General features: G+C 32.4%; 1 pseudogene; it reads left to right on the top strand.

Annotated features, from left to right (window-relative positions):
* The first annotated feature begins 2346 nt into the window (after nucleotides 1-2346).
* Nucleotides 2347-24208, top strand: LOC115880740 (annotated as a pseudogene).
* The last annotated feature ends 31 nt before the right edge of the window (nucleotides 24209-24239 follow it).

Below are 24239 nucleotides of genomic sequence, written 5' to 3'. Positions count from 1 at the left end.
TACCAAAAAGGGGGGGGGGCTACACCTTTTGGTACCTAAATAAACGGGAATATCGATAACGGTCACATAGAAACAGGCATTTAAAAATGGGAAAACCGATATAAACTCGGATATAAAAGTCCATGCGTAATTTGAATTAAAAAAAAAAACGGTTTCCTGAACATTTATCATTTCTGGATACTCATCGTTTTTTCCCATGTGCTCGTCAATTGTTATATTTACTGTTACATTAAATTTAGTAAAAACTCTAAAAACTTGTCAATAGCAGAACAAGTTGTATGCATGGTTTTTAATACCTGACGATAAAAATATCTACTAAAATAATAAACTAATTCATTAAAAGTAAAAATTTGTGCATATTTCGAGTAAAAGATTTTCTTAATTTATATGTATATTTTTAAACAATTTATTCATAGTTAGGTTTCCATAATTATAATATACTTAATATGTCTAATACTTTAATTATATACTTAATATCCTATACTATATAAACACATACCTTCCTTCATCTTTTGGGCACATAAAGAACGATATATTGTCTGTCATTCTACTTTCACAACCACCCACTGCACAAATATTTATAGTAGACATTTTATTCACAAAACAACTAAAACACTATTTCTGGTTTACCCTATCACTTGGAACGCTGTGTACACGTCGAGCAACGGATGTAGACTGACCCAAGTCTAAAGACAGGCGGGGAGCGGCGGGAGGAATTTGGTACGGGCGAAGAGTGGGTCAACTGATATATATTCTTAAACTGTGACAAGATTCCCCGACGAAATATACTCTCAATAACTATATATAGCTCAGTGTCTTCTGGGTATATACTAGATACATATACACAAATTTCTTTATAATACTCACTGGATATTTACCCACCTGAAATAAGTATCGAAAATAATATTTGCTATGAGAGATGCAGAATTTTATAACAATTTAAAATATATTTAACCAACATCAACACATTTAAACTATATCTAATAACAATAAAAATAAATAGCAAACCAAGGCATGAGATTTTGCTACAGGTGTTCGACATATCGACCGTCTTATGTTATGGACAGACGGGGCAGTTTTTGAATATTTCTCGCGAAATTCATTAATTCAGTGGGTGTGAAAGATACCCTCTTATAACTGCTAAGTATTTCTAATTCTTGTTCTAGATTATACGGAAGAATAAGGAACCTCTATTCTTCCGCAAATATATCCATAGGATTAGATCCATGGGCACTAAGTCAGGCGGCCGCGACGGCCAACGGCTGGGATCTTGGTTAGCTATTCAATTATTCTTGAAATTGGCTGCAAAAATTTGCTGATAACTTCAGCATTCAGAGGCGGTGCGTCGTCTTGCTGGAAAAATATGTTTTCGAGTTCCATTAAGGGCATATCATCAATAAGTGGTCCAAAGCCTACTAGTTTAAAGTGGCGAACTTTTAAAAATTCTGTATTTCGAAGGGGATTATAACTAAATATTAAGTGTGCTATGTTTCTGGAAAGGTAATTTTAAATTCTTTTCAGTTAATTAAAAATATAGAGGGTGTCCCAAATAAAAAATCAATTTTTCCGTTGATAACTCTTAAATTATTAATTTTAAAAAAATTATACTTAAACCATTAAATTCTACGTAAAAAGGCGCTTTGGAAATGTTTTCATAGAAATACAAAATTTTCCATAGTAAAAAAGTTACAGCGATTTGTTAAAAATGCACATTTTTGAAAAACACTCCGTAACTCCGAAACGGTAACAGATATTGATGTGCGGTTTTCACCATCATGTTTCTGATGAAAATTGAGCTCCAGACACCGATATTAGTTTTCGTCTATCTCCTATAGAAGAGGGTGTTTCCATTTAAAAGCGTCGAATTTGACCCACCCTGTACATTTTTTACCCGTGTGAGACACCCCTCGGTTTTTTCTTTGTTCTTTGTGTTTTTTTTTTTGTTTCAGACCCCGGCGACGTTAAGCATTTTCTTGTTCGTTAGGCAAATTTGTTTTATTACATATACAGTGCGTTACATATACAAGTGGCGAAAGCGAAATACCTATAGAACTTTTTATAAAAAGGTGAATCCGCCGCAGAGGTATAGATATTTTTTAAGAAATTTCTTAAATTGACCTTTCAAACTAAATAAGAAATATGAAAATAGTTAAAAATAGCTTTCGTAAATATCTGGCATCTATGAATTATGAGATATATGAAGCAAGTATTCTAAATGAAATTTTATGTAGTTATTTTCACAGTGTCATTTTTGTCCTATAAATGTTTTATTCACACTATATATTTTAAATCGGCAAGCAAATACGAAACAAATTTAGTTTGGTAACGAAAACAGTTTAAACATTTCATCAGCTAATACTCCCTTTGTGCATCAGACAATAAAATTTATTTTTCATATCTTGATCAAAACTTGTTTAATATGAGTGAAAAAGATCCAGGTAAAGACTGGCCCCAAATTTTGACAATAGTTATAGGCAAGTGTTATTTATATCTACATAATATTCCATACATTGTTTAGATTTAATTAAGAATTTTATTTATATTATATTTCTTCATTTTTAAGCCTGTATACCTGGTCTTACGAGTGCGATAATTTTTTCTTGGCCATCTCCATTTATTTTGGTGCTTATTAAAGATAAGGAAAGGTTTAACATTACTGAAGATGAAGCTAACTACCTACCAGTCCTTTTACCACTCGGTAAGTTATGTTTGACTATTAAGGTCTATGTACATTACCATACACGAATCTTTTCCGGCACGTAACGTTTTGATCCCGTAAAATATTATTTAGTGGTTTTAATAGTAACTAATGCATACTGTCTGGAACCGGAAACATTACGTATCATAAACGTAATGTTTCCGTTCACCGTACTCGTAAATAATATTTTGTCGGTTAATTCATTTAACAATGGATATGTTACCGTGAAAGTCGGAAATTCAGTGAATGTTAACGTTAATAATTATATACAGGGTCGCTGATATGTATTTGAACGGTCGATTATTAGGTAAAATATAAGAGGTACCGCAAAAAGTAAAATATAAAATTTATAGGGTTTTTAAATATCTATCAGCGCGTACTAAATTTAAGTATATCGGTCATAAAGTCGTGGCAAATCAAAGTTTCATGTTTTTAAATGGAACCCCATGTATATTATTGCATATTTCCGTTCTTCCTTCAATTCTAAGCAAAAATCGAGATACACGATGTACCTTAAAGCAACTGTTTCCGCGTTATTGACTTTTAAAAATATCACTTAAACAATTCGATTTAATTAATTTCGATGTGGTTGGTTTCATTTATCGATGCCATTCTGCGGGGACTGAGACACTTATCACACCTCACACAAACTGAGACACTTATAGTCTGTCCAACGAGAAGATCCTTAACAGTGATAGATGTGTCTGTCATTTTAATTTCAAAGTAGTTTATTTTATTCTACAAAGAAATAAGTTGGTACAATTGGAACGCATAGCAGGAAATTAATATATTTTAAAATTTGACTGACAAGTGATTACTTCAAAATATTGTGAAAAAAACTGTATAAAACTGAAAAAATGTAATCGAGTTATTTAATTTAATAAAAAACGGTATGTGTTAATACAAAACAAACAAGAACAAGACACCACATATCAAAAAAATATTAAAAAGAACTATTTCTTACTTTCAAGCTTTATGAAACTTCCCGCATTTATGATTATATTTATCAACATAACTTATGTACAAATACAAATTTGTAATATTCCGCAGGAATAAATGAAACAACATAAATAAAACAAACTATTTTATTATTAATAACACTTACCAAATTTTATAGGTACCTTAAAGGTTGATTAATTAACTTTAATCTTAATTTTTTAAACCAGTACCTTTGGCATTATTTTTCTTGTGCAGTACTAAAATCCATTATTTACGTATCGTGTGATGTCGATATTTTATAGCTACTCCAGTTTTTAGTATGTGTTTAGTATGGTCCTTCTACCATATTCGAGATGCACTTATCTACGACGACATGGTATACGAACTTTAATGATGGTAACTTTATTGGTGTATAAGACTTTTTGCCTGGGCAGCGAGTATTAACCATAAACTGTGCTCTGGGTCTACAGTTAATTTTCACTCGATTTTTCCTCCACTTGACTTCAAAAGACACAAAACACACGTAATAACACGAATCAAAATGCATCATCTTCCAAAACGCAGGGTATTTGACAAAACTGACAAAAGTTGACACAAAATTATAACCTCTAATTTTGCAAGACTTTGACAAGCGTCAAAAATCCAAAGGCGAGTTCATACGCAATAAAACTGATTAAAAACAACAAGAGACGACGCATGACGGATATATATTTAAACCCATCCATAGTTAACTTAAAAATTATTAGAAACTTTTTTTAGTAAAATAAATAGATTGGTATGGGACGTCATCTGCTATTCTTCTGTCATCGTCTGTCGAAATCTTACCTGAGAAAAAAAAACAGAGTATACCACACTTATCGCAGATACCCAGACACATTCTCACACAAACATACCTACACTAGTGTACACTGGTATTACTACCTTCAGGCTTCATCAGCACGAATTTAATATACAGGAATTTATTTTAGGGGAGGGGGGCAAATCGAAAAAGTAATATACAGGGTGGTCCGAATTGTATTCCGGAAACTTCAGCATATGCTGCTGATAAAAATAAGTAAAAAGGTCGTATAAATGTATGTCCTAAAATGCCTAGTTTCGGAGATACAGGGTGTAGAAGTTTCATTTTTATTTCGATTTTTCTCAAATAATTTCTGAAGTAACGTCAATATTTGAATGAAAATTGGTGTCTGGGAGTTTTTTCACATGAGAAATTTGATTTTTTTGTCAACATGACTGCTATTTGTAAGGGGCGCCCTCTACATGTGTTTAACCTGTTTTGAAGAGTAATAACTTTTTGTCCGTACCTGTATAAAACTACTGAGTGAAAAAATATACCGTATGATCGAATAAAAACGGCGTCAGCGATGGCTATGAAATGAAGATCGCTGTCATTTTATATGTAAATTTATATAGGAAATGCCATCGATCGTCATTTCCAAGCCAACTGGACGCCGTTTTTATTCGATCATACGGTACATTCTCGTGATTTTCTAAAAAATATCTCTTGGTAAAAATCGTTTCGAGCAACAGTTCTCAAGATATTTAGAATAGAAATAGTCAATACATGTCATTATTGATAATAAATAAACACGTTGAGAGTAGATAGTTATTCGACTGAAATAATAGATTTGAGAAATTTTTATCTTTTTAAATTACTCATAAATTTTTCTTCAAAAAATGATGATAAAACAGTTTCTGTTGAATTCGTGGCACAAAAACATTTCAAATTTATGACTTCAGTCTAAAAACTATTTAGTCAACATGTTTAATTTATGTCAATGATGATAGGTATTTATAATTTCGATTCCAAATATCTCAATAACCATTACTCGGTAGCGATTGTTACCAAGAGACTTTTGTTACGTAAAAAAACGTCGTAAAGGCATATTTTTTCACTCACTAATTTTATACAGGTACGAGCGAAAAGTTATTATTCTTCAAAACAATTAAAGCACATGTAGGTGGCGCCCTCTACAAATAGGAGTCATATTGACATCAAAATCAAATTTCCCATGTCGAAAAACTCCCAGACACCAATTTTCATCCAAAATTGACGTTACTTCAGAAATTATTTAAGAAAAATCAAAATAAAAACGAAACTTCTACACCCTGTATCTCCGAAACTAAGCATTTTAGGACATACATTTATACGAACTTTTTTAGTTATTTTTATCTGCAGAATATGCTGCCGAAGTTTCCGGAATGCAGTTTGGACCACCCTGTATAATTTGCTTTTTAGGCGCAATTTTTAACCCAAAAGCCTAATATTTAAAACAATTTACAGTTTTGGGGGGGGGGGCGAAGCCCCATAGGCCCCCGTCTGTATCCGCCGCTGTATGCTTGTCTGAGTGTGTGTGTACGTGGCTGCGCTGATGTACACTGGTGTATACGGTTGCAGGTTGTTGAGGGCTAGGCCGTTTAATTTTTTTTCCTTCGTGTTTATATATTTCCCTCACTATTTCATTTTTGTTCATAAAATTTGATTATATCAAGTCTGGAAATTACAAAATTTTCGTTTAACATTTCATAACCAAAACTTCATAATTCGGAAATTGTTGAATTTAGGTGCATAATCGTAATACACAAAAGGTACCTAAATTAATTATGAAGTTTTGATTTTCAAATGTTAAATGAAAATTTTGTAATTTCCAGACAGATTTTCCAGATTGATATAATCCTATTTTATGCATCTATGAATGCTGACTAAATGTCATATTATTAAGTAGGTATCACAATTTCAGCAGAATGACATCGTTAATTGAAACCAAACACATCGAAATTTTAATTAAATCGAATTATTTAAGTCAAGAACAGTTAACCTAATAGGACTGCTCATTCAGTCAAAAGTGTCCGCCAGGTGCATGCGAAAACTACTCGCTTTGTGACGTCATTGTAGCCCTTGTCATGGTTATTAGTCCTTATCCGGCAACCAGTAATACACACACGTGCATTATTGGTTATCGAATGCAAAACGTTCATTATTTAGTTTATTTATTTAAACACCTTATATGTATGCAGTATAGAAAATTAACTGTATAAGTCGTATTAAATACTCGGATAATGCATTTTTAAGAACAGCAGTTCCCATCATCACCTTTTGCAAGCATTCTTTTTAGAGTACTTCCATATTTTACTTTAAAATAATTAATAAACAAAATCGTGGGCACTTAATATGCACTTTGTCATAATCCACAACACAAAATGAACGTATTTATACACTCTGTAGCTCTAAAAACTTTAAAGACACCTTTTTCACATTTAAAATTGACAAAATAATTAACTCAAAATTTCTCAGCTGTTATTTTTCTAAGTTTACCATAGGCAACTAATAATACACACTATCATGACAAGGCCACGAAGGCTTTGACAAGGGCTACAATGACGTCACAACTGTCAGCTGAAGCGCGGGAAGACGCGAACGTACGTCTTATGAGGATGAGCAATCCTATTAGTTTACCGTTCTTGTATTTAAGTGATATTTTTAAAAGTCAATAACTCAGAAACGGTTGGTTTGAAGTACATTGTGCGTATCTCGATTTTTGCTTAAAATTGAAGGAAGAACCGAAATATGCAATAATATACAGGGGGTTCCATTTAAAAAAAAATAAATTTTGATGTGCCACAAATTTATGACCTACGCTGTATACTTAGTTATTACCCGCTAATAGATATTTATATTTAACTTTTTTAATTAACTTTTTGCGGTACCTCTTATATTTTACCTAATAATCGACTGTCCCCATACATATCAGCGACCATGTATAATATTAATTAGGAAATGCTAACAATTACGCATTCCGCATTGGGAGCAGTGAATGTCGTATTTTTTAAGAAATTTGTATTTTACTAGTAATCTCTAACAGTCATGAGTGAAAGTAATATTTACTAAAAGTTGCCAATAAAATTTATCTATATATAGGGTGAGTCGACAAAAGATTAATGTCTATTATCTCATTTGTTTTTAGAATTACAAAAAATAATAAATAAAAATGTGTCAGAGGGTGCTAAAGTGCACAATTTAAAATTATTTTTTTATTGTACAGTGTGCTCCAAAAAGTGTGACGAATATGCAATAAGTTTTTCTTAAATAACATCTTAACTCAATTTTATTTTTAGATTCCGGTTAGGTTAGGTTAGGTTACTAAAATCCTATTATTTTTTTATATGTCAATGTTGTATATCTGAAACTAGTAGTATTCGTAATATTTTATTTCTTTTTATAAAAATATAATTATAATATTTCATAAAGTTCTTCATCGTGGAAAAAATAAAAGATGCCTGAATTTTCTTCAACGGGTGTTATTAGTTTTTTCAAACACACGAAAACGTTTTATCAGTTGAGATTTTTTTATCCTTAATAAATTTTTCTCTGACATGCTTAACTTTTGCTATCATTTCATTATATTGCAAAAAGGGAAAACAAGCACTATTAACATGCATTTTTGAGAAAGACTATTTTTCTTTAATTTTTCACAAAATATGTGATATTCTTCCTCGTAGGGAAAATACCGCACAGCACTTTTTCAACGATAACAAAACAATAATTAACCACAAAAAATATATAACCACAAAAACAAAGCTAATTTACGACAGATGTCTGTCAACGTTGCCAATCTTTAACCTAATTTAACGTTATCCTTTTATTGCCTATTATTCTACTTATCCTTATTTATGCTTATATTTTACAATATTTGGCAACCGCGCAAACTGAATCTTTTCAAACTCACTACTATCAGAGTAAGTAGATCGCCGAGTAGCGACAGAAACCGTCGGCTCTTTTGATATGGTAGGACCAAATTTTCTTTCTCTCTCTTTTGACGTGTTTGGCAGATAGACTACGTATTTAACTGCTCAACTTATGAAGTGGTCCTATAAACATGGTATACACTGCTCATAATTTGAAGTGGAATTAATTATAAAGTTTTATACATATTTTTTTTGTTTTGTTTTATCCTTATTTCTAAATTTGAATGTATAAAATATCTTACAGCTAATAAATAATTAAAGAAACGATTCGTTGCCTGAGGTATACTTGAAATAAAGTATATAGAGATATTTGATAAATGGCAACAGTGCCAACTTTGCATCTTCATATGACAGATAACTTACTGATTTCGCGCAGCCGCAAAGAAAATTGAAAACGGGACTGTCGTTACTCGGCGTGTACTTACTCTGCTACTATGCTCCAGGGAATGCTAGAATTCAGTAGTAAAAGTGGGTTTTAAAAACAGCTGTTGAACTTTTATAGGCGTAGTCATAACAAATAAGTGTGAATGCGAGCTTTTACTAGTAATTGTTGACAATCACTGATTTCCGACTTTTACTGTAACAGATACATTGCAAATATACTGACTGAAATTTGACTTGTTTAATTTGCATTCAATAAAAGTGCAAATGTACAGGGTGGTCGAAATTGGTCTCTTTTAATAGAGAAAACCTATTTCCTGACTAGATAGAGCAAAACCAACATAGATGTCATGTGCTCAATTTCTGAGATACGTTTAATGGCGTAAACCGCCTGTTGATATTTTCACTGCCATCTGAGATACCGGGTCTTTTTGAATTTTTTACCGTATGGAAAATTGCCCATATTTTTTTTTATTTCGCGGAATAATAAAATTCTGTAAAAACGTTCTTAAGACACATTTTTAACCACAATCCAGTGGCGTAGTCAGTTTTTTTCTATGTTTGCTCCTTTTATCGAAAATAATGAAAAACATAATTTTTTAAATAAAAATCATAGTTGGCTATGAACTTAAAAAAATGCTGGCTTTTAACACTTTCCAACGATATAAAGTTATGGATATCTATTTCGAAGAATAAGGGAAATAGGTATTAGGTTTTTTTTTATCTTATAGTTTTTATTTGCCTCATTATTTTTTATCACAATTTAATATTCTATATTATTTATCTGCATAATTACAGATTTTTGAAAAGGTAAATGAACGTTCTATATTAGTATTGGTAATTACAATTGAAATTGATACAATAAACAAACAATAAAACTAAAAAAGCGTATTTTTTGAGTGACGAATATAGTTCTCTAAAAAAATCATCAAAGATGTTCAAACTGAGCACCTCCTTGTTGAATACACAATAAACATCTTTTGCACACAGGGTTACAACGATTTATTAGACGAACTGGTGTAATATGTCCAAAACCTTGCCTAATGCCTTCTGTAATTCTTCTCTCGTCCTTGTTTCTCCCATTTCGTTCCCATTTACGTCCCCTTCTCTCGTCCAATTTCTCCCATAAAAAAAGTGGAAAGGAGTTAAATCACAGAACCTGGCGGGCCAAGATATGGGATCCCTTGTTCTAATCCAATTCTCTAAATTCTCCATTTAATAGTGCCGTTGTAACCCTGGCGTTTTAACTGTAAATGGTAATACTAATATAGAATGTTGATTTACCTTTTCAAAAGTGTTTAATTATGTCGGTAAATAATAGTATAGAATATTAAATTGTCATAAAAAAATAATTAGGCAACTAGGTCAACACAAAATCAAGGCCCGCTTGGATATAAAGATAAAAAAACCTAATATTTCCCTTATTCTTCGAAATAGATCCCCATAAATTTATATCGTTGGAAAGTCTTAGACGCCAGCTTTTTTTTAAGTACATAGTGAACTATGATTTCCATTTAAAAAATTAAATTTTTCATTATTTCTGATAAAAAGGGCAAACATAGAAAAAAACTGACTACGCCACTGGATTGTGGTTAAAAAAGTGCCTTAAGAACGTTTTTACAGAATCTTATTATTCCCCGAAATAAAAAAGTTATGGGTAATTTTCCAAATGGTAAACAATTCAAAAAGACCACGTAGCTCAGTTGGCAGTGAAAATATCAACAGGCGGTTTACGCCATTAAACGTGTCTCAGAAATCGAGCCACATGACATCTATGTCGGTTTTGCTCTATCTAGTCAGGAAATAGGTTTTCACTGTTAAAACAGACCAATTTCGATCACCCTGTACATGTTTTTTTACGAGAAAAATGTAAAAACATACTGATGCAAACCAGTTCTTGTAGAATTGTAGAATATACAGTCCGGTTGCAGGAATGGAAACGCTACGTGCCGGAAACGATACGTATATGATGATGTGCAGATTACAATTAAATATATTTTTTTTTTTCATTTATTTTGGTGATTTTAATTAATTTTTCAGGTATATCATTTTCCGCTTTATTTTTTTGCAAAATTCATGATCTGATAGGAAGAAAATATACGTTATTACTGTTAAGTATACCACAATCAGCGTACTGGATTATTACCATTTTTGCAAAAGATATTGTTTACTTTTATGTCGCAAGAATAATAGCTGGTATAGCAGATGCGATGATGTACTCAGTGTTGCCTATATACGTAGGAGAGGTAACAACTCCTCGAATAAGAGGAACCTGGGGCAACGGACAGGCATTTTCTTTTAACGTAGGATTCTTCTTAATTAATGTTATTGGTAAGTAATTGCGTGTGCATGATAAGACAGTGTTTTAAATAGTAATCAAGTCGTTTAAGAATTACGTAATGGCTATATAATAAAGGTCAATTTAACTGCACTTAAAAGTAACACAGAAACCGTTCCCAAATATATATTTTTTGTATTATTTTAAAAATATCAAAATAAAATAAATAAAAAAAATGAAAATGTGCATTCGAAAAAATAAAATGACTTAGTTGTAAACATCTATTTCATCTTACAAGTTCTTAATATTAAATTTACAGTAACCGTTGGATATACGAGACGCATAGTTTATGCAATATGTTTAGATTCGAATAAAAATTCCTACAGTGAAAAGTTTTATTTAAAAATATCGTTAACCATTACTACTTACTTTTGGGTCAAACTGTGTATTTGACAGGGTGGCTAATAAGTACGAGGAAGTCCAATATCGTCGTTGTTGACAAATATATGATTTTTTTTACAGTTGCATGGTTTATAATAGTGCGTCTCCTAAAAATATTTTGTTGCATACAGGGTGTCCCAAAATGTTATGATAAAGTTTTAATTTTTTTTTAAATTGCACCCCCAATTTTTTTGTATATAATTGGATTTATAATAGCATAAAACTCTAACATATACACTATTTTTAATTGAAGCACTATGCATTTAAAAATTAGAAATAAAAATGGCATTTGGAAATATAGAAGACAGGAAAATAACGTACTATATGAAGAATTTTGTACTGAATCCAAATTTTTGCAGAAAAATGGGAAGTGCAATTTAAAACAACTTAAAACGTTGTCATAACTTTTTTTAGGAACCCGGTATACAGCAAAATATATTTAAGATATGCCACTTTATAAACCATGGAATATCTTGTATAAAACTTTTTCTCATATCTTCGCACTAATGGGCCATCCTCTATATCGGTGATATGTCGGTAACTTTATTTTTACTTGTCAACATAAAATAAATATACCCTGTGCGTCTCAAAAGTGGCTCACTCCCTATAACTTTTTTATTTTTTCAGATAAAAAAAAACGATATTTGGTATGTGAGTATATGACATAAATTAGGATTGATTGACATATCCAATTGTTTTCGGTCGCTTCCTGTTTCACCGGAAATGACTACAACTTTTGATTTTTAAATAGCACCCTCGATATTTTTTTTTACTTTATTCGATAGAAAATGACACTCTGAATCGAATGATATATCATATGTCAACTTTTGGCATATTCGCTCAAAAACAAAATTGCATTTTAAATTTCAATCTAGAGTGCCATGGCTGTGTTAAAAATACTAACTTTTAGTCAAGGAGATAAGGTAAAAGATGCCCAAATCGTATTTTTAATAATATCTCAATTTTTTCAAATGGAACGAGGGATGGGGTTGGTTTGGCTCATTAGCATATTTGAAAAAAGCACTTTTTTACGAATATTTTGATACCACACACTGGATATTTCGAGTCAAATTGTCGTTATGAACCGCATGTTACAATTTGAAATAACCCATAATATGCAAAAATGTCGTTGACATATAATATGTCATTCTATTCAGAGTGTCATTTTCTATCGAATAATGTAAAAAAATACCGAGGGTGTCATTTAAAAACCAAAAATTGTAGTAATTTCCGGTGAAACCGTAAGTGACCGAAAAAAATTTAATATGTCAATCAATCCTAATTTATGTCATATACTAACATACCAAATCTCGTTGTTTTATCTGAAAAAAATATAAAAGTTATAGTGGTGAGTCTCTTTTGAGACGCACCTGGTATAAATATGATCTAAAGTTATCACTGTTTAAAAAAACATAAGCGTAGATAAAAGAAATACATTTAGATTGGAAATGTCGGCTTCCCGCTAAAACTTATAATTGATTTAGATGGCATCCTTTGTAGGGCGCTGCTAGCAGTTACTAAGAGAGCCGCCAAACAAGAACAGAAATAATTTTCTTTTGTCAAAGTCAGAATCTTCAAAAATTATAAAAACATCCGAAAATTAGAAAATACCGAAAAGCGACATTTCTCAAAGCGATCCTGTGAGTATAATTTAAATTTTATTTACGCAAACACGTAATATTTGTATAAAAAGTGATCCTCATATCTTCCAACCGTGAATTAATATCTTAAACCTGTTGATTGATTGCCTGACGATTTGAGTTTTTAAATCTGACAACAATAAAATATAATTGGTCAAGTGCGAGTCGGACTCGCGCAAGAAGGGTTCCGTACCATTCATTATCTATACAACATTAGACACTATAATATTATAAACTTTTTTCCGATTTAGCTGAAATTTTGAATGCGCGTATAAGTAATTTAAAAAAAAATTAAGAAACACATTACTAAAAATTGTATTAATCAATAATAAATATGTAAAAAGTAAAAATAAATATGTAAAAATATGTAAAAATTGAAAAAAAACGATTGAAAAAAGTCGCCTTGACTAGGATTCGAACCTGCCTTACTACGGCTCCAAGTCATAGCAGCGTAAAGTCCTAACGCTTTAACCACGCGGCCACCGAGGACTTGAAAGATTCTATGTAAAATTCTTACTTAAAAGATAATATGACTATATATAACTATAAGATCTATGACACGCAGGCCGCTATCTCGCGATGCGGGACTTAATATCTTACCGCTACTTTACGACAAGTCGTGTTTATATACTCTGCGCTGTGCGCGACATATTATGGAAATGACCCAAGCTCACCTGGTGATGGGGTAGGGCCCCGAAACCGGTAGTGAGAGCGGGTTGATCCACATTATGTCGAACACAGCGTGAAATTAATTTCTATATTAGCAGTTCAAGGCAAGAAACTCATATAATTTTAAGATCTATGACTATGTATAACTAACATGATCTGTAAAAATTTCAACTGTCTAGCTATAACGGTTCATAAGATAGACCATTGTGACAGACGGACGGACGCACAGCGAAGTCTTAGTAATAGGGTTCCCGTTTTTACCCTTTGGGTACGGAACCCTAAAAACAATTTAAATATTAGGTAGGTATACGTATTATTGTAGGTATACGTAATAGGGTGCTACAAATTCGAGGTACGAGCATTGGTATCTCGGTAACCGTAATAGATACGAACATAGTTAAATTGGGGCAAAGTTCCGTATTGGGATATTCACCAAGATGCCATCAAAAAAGTTTTAAAAATTTCAAGGATTGCTGAGTTTTTTGGAAAAAACTGATTTTTTTGAAAATCAATTTTATTTTTTCCTGTCGTTACTTTTTAGAAATTCAAAAAACTAATTTGACATTCTCATAACCATTCTATTAGGGCTATCTGATAGTATTTTTAGATTTTCAAATTAGCTGATAATTTGTGGGATACAGAGGCCAACTTATATACCTGATTTCTTAAATTATTTAATCTGATTATATTCATCGCAACAATATTGATCAGCGCTAATTAACATTGAATAAGGAAAATCGAGCCAATTGGAAGATTCAAATAAATAATATCCAGGTCAGAAACTTAGATATTATTTTTAACTTTTTTATTGTGAATTTGAAATCTCAGTGTGCGATCTAATAATATGCATAATATTAATCGTAGGTCTTATAAATAAATCAACTTCTACAAACTAGTTTCTAATGTTCTACATGTTCGAAAGGGTTCTAACCCTCCCTATTGCACAAATTTATTTTTCATTCAATTTTATTTATAGCTCTTTGAACTTTTCTTCTTATATTTCCGAATGCATTTTGTACTCTTTATTGTAAATGTTGAGATGGGTTGATTTCACTTTTACAAATGACGTCAAGTAATGTAGCCCCTTGACGATAGGTCCAGGAACCTCGCTGGACTTATATTGCTCTACCATTTCGAGTCCAGGGAATTGGCTCTACCATTGCCAGTCTTCCGGGAAAATGATTTGATTGTTTATATTATATTATATTTATATTAATTATTTTATATTATTTTATTGCATTTAATTTTCCGTATTCAATGTTTTACCCCACGTCATTGTTAAGTTTGAAAGCTTATCAATATTGTAACGATAAATAATAGATTAAATATTAAAAAAACAGAGCCGGACTTGAAATTAGTTTAAATAAATATGTTCAAATGTCAAAACAAAAAAAAATATTAAGTGTGGCATATCATTGTACTCAGGAGACCGAGTTCTTTCAAAATCTGAAATAAAAAATGCAGGTCCGTATTTAAAAAAAATAAGTTTGCCTCTGTATGTTAAAAATTATCAGCTAATTTGAAAATCTAAAAATACTATCAGATATATATATTGGCTAAAGTGGCTATGAAAATGTGCAATTAGTTTTTTGATTTTCTAAAAAGTAACGACAGGAAGAAATAAAACTGATTTTCAAAAAAATCAGTTTTTTTCAAAAAACTCAGCAATCCTTGAAATTTTTAAAACTTTTTGATGGCATCTTGGTGAACATCCCAAAGCGCAACTTTGCCCCAATTTAACCATGTTCGTATCTATTACGGTTACCGAGATACCAATGCTCGTACCTCGAATTTGTAGCACCCTGTAGTGTCTATTGTAATTATTTTTTTGCTTCTTTTCAAATAATTTCTGAACTAATATTTGGATGAAAGTTGGGAGTTATTTAATATGATAAATTTGATTTCGATATCCTATGAGTCTTATACTCATAGGGGTCGCCACCTACATATTTTTTAACTGGTTTTAATTGAGTAGTAAATTTTTGTTCGTACCTGTATAAGACTACTAAGTAAAGAAATATATATATAGTTCCGCCGTCTTTTACGTTAAAAAGCTCTCTTAGTAAAACTTGCTACGAGTAATATTTCTCGAGATATTGCAATCGAAATAATAAATATACATATGTCAACATTGACAAAAATTGAACATGTTGACTAGATAGTTATTAAACTGAAGTCAGAAATTTTAAGTGTTTATTTGCCAAAAGTCAACAGAAATTGTTTCATCATAACATAGAGGTGATTGAACTAATAGAGTTGAGTTCGTTAGGAGAGTGCTTTTAGATATGTGTTTTAGTTTTAAATTGTTAAATAATATTATAATCTTTCCTGACTTGCCCTACGGTGAATAAACTTTAACGCAGTTAACCCAAAAATTTTAGGTATAATAATGTGCTGGTAGATTTAATACGAGGCATTCTTAGAATATGCCTCTTAATCGCATATCATATGTCAATGCAGATGAAAACCTTGACTTTTTATTTATTTATTTATTTATTTATTTCTAGTCGGAACACAAACAGGACAAATCCCAAAATTAGTGTCCACAGCTTACATATAATAACTAAATACCAATAACAATAGTAATAACCAATTTTAAAATTATAATACTATTTTTCTTAAAATTACAGTTTTTTCTATATATATACACAAACTAAGTCAATATAAACATCAATATGTTTAAGATTTAAGCAAAAAAATATGAAATGAAAACACTATGAAATAACAAGCAAAGGAATTGCGATAAGGAATACAATAATTATATATTAAAAGTAAACAATTAAATTATAGATATTAAACCATAGAAAAAAGCAATTAACTTATAAACACAAATTTACTATTCCGGAGTATAATATCTGGATATGGCTATACACTCACAAAGTGTCGTTTTAATTTACATTTTAAGGCAAACAAATTATCAAAAAAAAATCAAAATCCGTGCAGTAGGAATTGGCAAACTCCAGCATTCTGTTAACTGGTGAATTGGCAGCACTATTTGTGTGAGAAAATGTCTTCTTGAAAAGTGTAACAGTCAAATTTCCTCGCTACAACCTCTGTGTGCTAGCTCATAAATTATCGCAAATAACTATTATTTTTGCATCATGTTTACTATAATTTTATGGTTAAATATTATTTTATTTAAATTTTACGATTATGCAACCCGTTATACACCGCGATATTATATAGCCACAGAATATTGTCACTGGATACCGCCCAGCATTAGAATTTTTGTCCATCTCTCTATCTTTGGTCATCACTTGTCCCTTGTCACTGTCAGATCAAATCAGATGTTTTTGGATTTATTTATCCTTTGTTTTGGTTATTGAAATTTTATAATTATCAGATAAAATTTCGTAGTTAAATTGGTTATTTTTGATGTGGTTCGCAGTGTGCAATTCGTTCATTTAATTGTGGGAATTTGTGAGTTTAGTTGGTTCATTGACCGGATATCGAAGATGGCTGTGAAAATAATCTAGAACATCGTTTTTTATTAATGCCTTTTTGTGAGTTGGACTAGTCAAGACATATAGTTCTCTATCTATATCCTGGAGGGAGATTTCCGGTTGAAATCTGATTTTGTGAAGGAAATCGAATCCTTGCATCACTTCTTGTGTACTCCCCGGCTGCAGAGTGTCGTCGTGAAGAACTGGCTGCCGTTCCGTGAAGCATTCCCGGTTGGTGATTAGCAGGTCTTCCTAGTAAAGGATTAAGTCTTCCGGAACACATTTGGTCAGAGACGTGGTTGTATTTTGTGGGATTTACATGGACCACCGACCAGTTTCCATGATGGGATTAAAATAGCCCTTTTCCGACCGATATTCCGATTCCACGTGCCCAAGAAGTCCCCGAACAGTTCCAAGGTTTGCTATAATTCTTCTGCCTATTCTAAGTCAATGCTCAACTGATTTTTGTTCATATTGTTGTCTGCTTTTCGACTTTTCCACGCCACGTGGTGTAGAAAGATTAGTTGAGTGTTATCTTTCTTAAGTCTTATTTGGTTGTTCCTAATTGTAGAGCAAGAAGACCGATCCAGACCGTAGCACAGAACAGTCCAGAATTCCATCCGTTCCTGTTGCCCGTGTGTAGAGTTACCCGTTGGACATCATAAACCCTCGTTGAGGTAAAGTTCAGATTTAATTAGTCCTTCTTTATTACCTTCATTCGTTCTTACCTTTATTACTTCTACACGTTGTGCCAGTCCTTGTTCTATAATTGAGGCTCTTTTCTAAGACAACCAATATTATTTAGGGTTTTTATGTTCACCATTTGAAATCTCAACACCTACCTTTCACCTGTACCTCTGCTGACATCCGTGGGCTCCAGTGACAGTACACCGAGCTGCTGTACACCGCCTTAGCAACCCTGTAGCTATACGCCGTAGCTCAGCCGGAGGAAGTTTTCAAGTATATCACATCGAGTGGAGTAAGACTGTTTAGATATTTGTATACTTTTAAATTTTATTTATGGGTATACATCACCCTGATTGTATCTAGTATTAAGTTAGATAAGGGGGTTTGACGTCATAGATTTAGTTATTTCTTATTGATTTAAATTCTGATTTAAATTACATTTTCAATCATCTACATTTCCTTCCTCTCTTTTATTTATATATTAACTTTTTAATATTTTAATAAATTGCTTAAACATTTTTAGTAGTATTATTTGCAGTCTAGTCTCATAGTTAAGTTAGAGTCACTTAAGTACAAATAGTTATAGAATATTTGAAGTTCATGATAGTTGCACTCAACAGTTCGAGGTTAGTGTTGAAGTCTACTTAATAGTTACATCTTTATTGCCGAGTTCATAAAGTATAATCTCGTGGCGCCCTTTTATTAAGATCTTTGAACCCCGACCACCCGGCTGTTAAAATTAAAAAGCTAGTGGCCTCTATGTAACTCATTCTGCTTTAAGTAAACTTTGTGTTTTATCGAACTTCAAATAAGAAAGGGCGTGGCAAAAGGGAGGTGAATCTTAAATTTTTTGTTGGAACATTAAATGAAATCATAGACAAGAGATAAGGTGAATCGATTTGAGAATTTATTATTTTGTATAATACTGCTATATCAGTAATTATTCTACGATGTTCTAAAGTTAATATATTAAATCGGTTGCACATAGATATATAAGAGTCGTTAATATTATTTTTATATCCCAAATATTTAACAAATCTTTTTTGTACCTGCTCTAGCCTATTTATATAAATATGGTACATTGGATTCCACACTGAGGATGCAAAGTTCAACTGACTGTATACATACGCATAATATAAAGAGAGCAACGCTTTATTGCTGGTGAATTGTCTAGCCTGCCTGTTTATAAATCCCAGCATTCTAAATGCTTTAGAAACAATAGCCTCAATATGCTCGCCAAAAATCATTTTCTCATCAAAGAATACACCTAGATATCGTGCTCCTTGTTTTCGAAGTAAATCAATGTCACCTAAGCTATAGTTATACACTATCTTATTGTGATTACGACTGAATGAGATCATGAAACATTTTTCCGGATTTAGAAAAAGATTATTTTTCGAACACTAATTCTTAAAATTGTCCAATTCAGACTGAAATAAAAGCGCATCGTCCGCATATAACAAATAGTTGGAAAAATGAAAACAGTTTTTTATATCATTAACATAGATAATAAATAATAACGGACCCAGGTGACTTCCCTGTGGAACTCCCGATGTAGACTCATACGGGAATGATAGACTCTCAGCCACTGACACCCACTGAGACCGGCCCGATAAATACGATCGAAACCAGTCAAGCATGACCCCATCCACACCGACTCCCGCCCATTTTCCTAACAAAATATTATGATCGACCTTGTCAAAAGCCTTACTGAAGTCAGTGTAGAGTCCACCTGTACGCGATCATCCATACTACTCAATATAAATTGGGCATAGCTGATAAGGTTTGTGTCTGTAGACCTCCCAGAAAAAAAACCATGTTGCTCGGGATTTAAAATATTTTTACTAAGGAAAATAGATATTTATAGACAACTTTTTCAAATATTTTAGCAAATATACAAAGTTTAGAAATACCTCTATAATTTTCTACATTTTTCTTGTCGCCCGATTTAAAGATAGGTATGACCCAGGCATGCTTCCATTCAGCAGGAAAGATGCCTGTAGTAAGCGATTGATTAAACAGTTTAGTAAGAGGAGCACATAGACCTCTAGTGCAGTTTCTAACAAAAATTGATGGAATATCATCACATCCGGGCCTCTTTTTGGGATCGAGTTTCCCGAGAACTTCCGATACTTCGCTTTCATCTATATGCAGACAATTCAAACCCGCATGCCCGAGTGTGACAGAAACCAAAGCCGAACTATTTAAATGAGGTTGAAATACACTCTGGAAATATTCCGCAAAAAGATTACTAATGCTCTGATGATCACTTGCCCTCTGAGTTTTATATTTCATATCCATCGGAATGGTAGTGCTGCCGCTTATAGCCGAAACAAAGTGCCAGAATTGTTGGAATCCAAAGTTGTTTGGAATCTCTCCTTCAATATAGTTTAAGTAATTATTATAATCCTCCAGTATAAGTCTTTTAGAGCGGCTTCTGAGCAATTTAAATGTATTAAAATTTTGTAAATTTTTATAAATTTTCCACTTTTTGTGAAACTTATTTTTTTCTTTAATTACCTTTATAGTTGAAGCGGTGAATTAATAGCCCATTGGTACATAATGGGCTATTAATTCTTTTAAAATGATATTGAATCTTGACAAATTAATTTCTATATTATTACTAGATAGCATATTATCCCATTGTACCTCTGATAGTGCTCTATTAATATCATTGTAATAAGCTTTATGAAAATTGAAAAATTTGCAACTAGGAAGAAGAATAGTTTTTGTGTGTTCCAATTAAAGGAGAAATTCTACTGCCGGATGGTGATGATCCTCAGTAACAAGATGTGACGAACAGTGTGATAACATATCAACAGTTTCTGAATTGTTACATAAAATTAGATCCAAAGTTCTACCAGAAACGTTTCTTACGTGGTTGAATTGCATCATACCGCAAAACGAAAATATATCTATTACGTTAGCCGAATTTACGTCTATATTAGTAGCAGTTAAATAATTTTCACACTCTTGGGAGACCCAGTTCAATGCGGAACAATTGAAGTCTCCACAAATGATAACTTTATTGTCTTTACCTAATCGCTCAGCGATCCAGTTCAGTTTAGAAACAAAACTATTTCTTGCATCATCCTCTCCTGGGGGCAGGTATACGCAACAGAAATACACTCCAGCCACTTCTGTCACTTTAAAATATATCCATACATCCTCCGCCTCGCTTTGAAACTCCGGTACCAATGTAGCTTGGAGATAAGTTGCAGTTGCAATAAATACACCACCTCCATCTGACTTCTTCTGGCTTCTGACATGGATGTTTGACGATCTCTACGGAACATGTCGTAATTCCTTACATCGAACAACTCCCGATCAAAAATTGAGTCATTTAACCATGACTCTGTAATAAACAAGATATCAAAGTTGTGTGCCTGTAAATTTATCCGAAAATCATGTAGTTTTGTTCGTAGTCCTCTAACATTTTGATAAAATACGTTTAAAACCGATGTGTTGTTTAAAGTCGTTAATAAACTTAGGATTATGTTAGGTAATTTTTAAATTTGTTTGACAAATTTAAATAGTTTCCAACAGGCTAACATCTGACACATGTATAATCTTCGAACGGTCGTCCTTGCGCAGGAATATCTTTATGTTACGTGTCCACACAAATTTAAATTGCTTCTGTTTGGCAAATTCTCGAGCATCCTTAAATATCACTTGGGAAAATTGGGAAGAAGTATCCTCCGAGTGTAATGTGTAAAGGTATATTTTTCTTGTAATGAAGAAAAATATACGAATAAGAATAATTAAGAATTGGTCAAGTGCGAGTCGGACTCGCGCACGTAGGGTTCCGTACCATTTATTATCTATACAACATTAGACACTATATTACTATAAACTTTTTTTCCGATTTAGCTGAAATTTTGAATGCGCGTATAAGTAATTTATAAAAAAATGATGAAACACATTACTAAAAATTGTATTAATCAATAATAAATATGTAAAAAGTAAAAATAAATATGAAAAAATATGTAGAAATTAAAAAAAAACGATTAAAAAAAGTCGCCTTGACTAGGATTCGAACCTACCTTACTACGGCTCCAAAGTTATAGCAGCGTAAAGTCCTAACGCTTTAACCACGCGACCACCGAGGACTTGAAATATTCTATGTAAAGTTCTTACTTAAAAGATAATGTTTAGTGAAAGTACTTTTTTATTTATAAACATTTATTTAATTCTGTTTTTACTATTTGTTCTTATAGCGGCAACATAGATACATTATCTGTGAAAATTTCAACTATCTAGTTATAACGGTTCATAAGATAGACCTTTGTAACAGACGGACGGACGGACGGACAGCGAAGTCTTAGCAATAGGGTTTCCGTTTTTACCCTTTGGGTTCGGAACCCTAAAAATGTATCTAACCTGTTTTGTTGTGTACATGTTTAAATGTTTTTATATTTATGTTTTTTACTTTTTGGATTTATGAATGTAAAATGGTTTACCGTTAGAATAAATAAATAAAAATAAATAAATATTAATAAACATATTTTTTAAAAGAATAATTTAAAAATAAAAAACGGCGGAAATGCATATCTTTTCATCCAGTAGTTTTATACAGGTACGGACGAAAAGTTTTTATTGGTCAAACTAGTTTAAAAATATGTAGGAGGTCCCCTACAAGTAGGAGTCATATTGACTTCGAAATCCAATTTCACATATCAAAACACTCCCAGACACCAATTTTCATCAAAATATCGATATTAATCTGAATTATTTAAAAAATCAAAATCAAAATGAAACTTTATACACCATTCCAAAACAAAGCATTTTAGGTATATTTATACGAATTTTTGAAGTGAAACTTCTTTACACCCGTTGGGGGTAAAAATTGAAGGGGAGTACATACGAGTAAACTGTAACAACCTTGATTTCACGCATATTTTCATCGATAGGTTTGTAGCTTCTGAATAACGGTCTAGGTGAAGCATCTAGCTCATTTGCCAGCTCAGAATTAGAATTTAGAGTTAGTAACTCGCATTTTCATTGAAAGGCACTGTCATATTTCAAACCAATAACCAACGAGAATATTTGTACAATTTAATAAAATAAACCGCTCCGAAATTATAAACAATTACATACTATTTACATTGTCGTTATGAGCACTTTCCAATCTAAACTTGTTTCATTTATCTACGAACACAGTTTAATATTTTTTAAAACATCCTACTGATTTTTGCAGGTGCATACTTCACAATTCAACAAACCGCCTACATATTCCTCTCTCTACCCATCTTGTTCACCCTCATCTTTATCTGGATGCCCGAATCGCCTTATTACTACGCGATGAAGGGCCAGGACGAGAAAGCAAGAGTCTCTCTAAAGTGGCTTTTAAGAAAGGAGAACGTGGAACCCGACTTCCTGCAGCTAAAAGCCGACGTTAACCGACAGATATCCGAAAAGAGCACTTGGTCCGATTTGTTTACCATTAAAAGTAACCGGAGGGCATTAGCAGCGTGTATATTCCTGCGAGTGAGCCAGGCCTTGGCTGGCATATCGAGCTTTGAAACGTACGTGCAATATATTTTCGAAAAATCCGGAAGCTTAACCGTCAGTCCTCAGGTATCGGCCATGTCTTTTTCCGGACTGTTGTGTATAGTTATGACCGGGCTGGTTTTCACCGTGGACCGGATAGGAAGGCGAAAATCTATGGTTATATCCTGTTTGGGTTCCGCTATTCTACTTTTATCCGAAGCCATTTATTTTTATCTCAAGGACACTGTGCCCGATATAGATTTTTCTCGATTACAGTGGTTTCCTTTGGCCGGACTAATAACCTATGTGTTTTTATTCCGTAGGGTTGGGATTACTTCCGTCCCTGATGGCGGGTGAACTTTATTCTGTCAGTATTAAAGGTAAAGCTCTTTCGGTGACGAATGTCGCGATGGGTTTTATCGTATTCGTCGGCACATTCACGTTTAAAAGTCTGAACAGTGTGACCGGGTTATACGCTCCATTCTTAGTTTTTGCTTGTTGTACGTTCTGTTCGTTCGTATTGTCGTTTTTTATTATTCCAGAAACAAAAGGCAAGACTCTCGAGGAAATCCAGCAAATGCTCAAGGGAAACAGTATAAAAATGTAGGGGCGGACTAAGTGCATATAGGTACGCTATAAAGAAATGTGATTTAGAGACATAATGCTTTATTTAGAAATTATTGAGCGGATTGTGTTTGTTGTTTTTCGAATTTGTTGTGAATGAATGATTGCGTATCACACTTATCACCTACTATTTTCAAAACTGAGATTTGCAGAAAGATAAGATGATTGCAGTTTTTATAACTTGGTTAATTCTTAAAATCTCT

Source organism: Sitophilus oryzae, unplaced genomic scaffold (assembly GCF_002938485.1).
Source record: "Sitophilus oryzae breed Bouriz unplaced genomic scaffold, Soryzae_2.0 scaffold_1657_pilon_pilon, whole genome shotgun sequence".
NCBI classification, from domain to species: domain Eukaryota; kingdom Metazoa; phylum Arthropoda; class Insecta; order Coleoptera; family Curculionidae; genus Sitophilus; species Sitophilus oryzae.
Note: the sequence above shows the minus strand (reverse complement) of the source record. Positions and strands in the feature narration are given on the sequence as shown.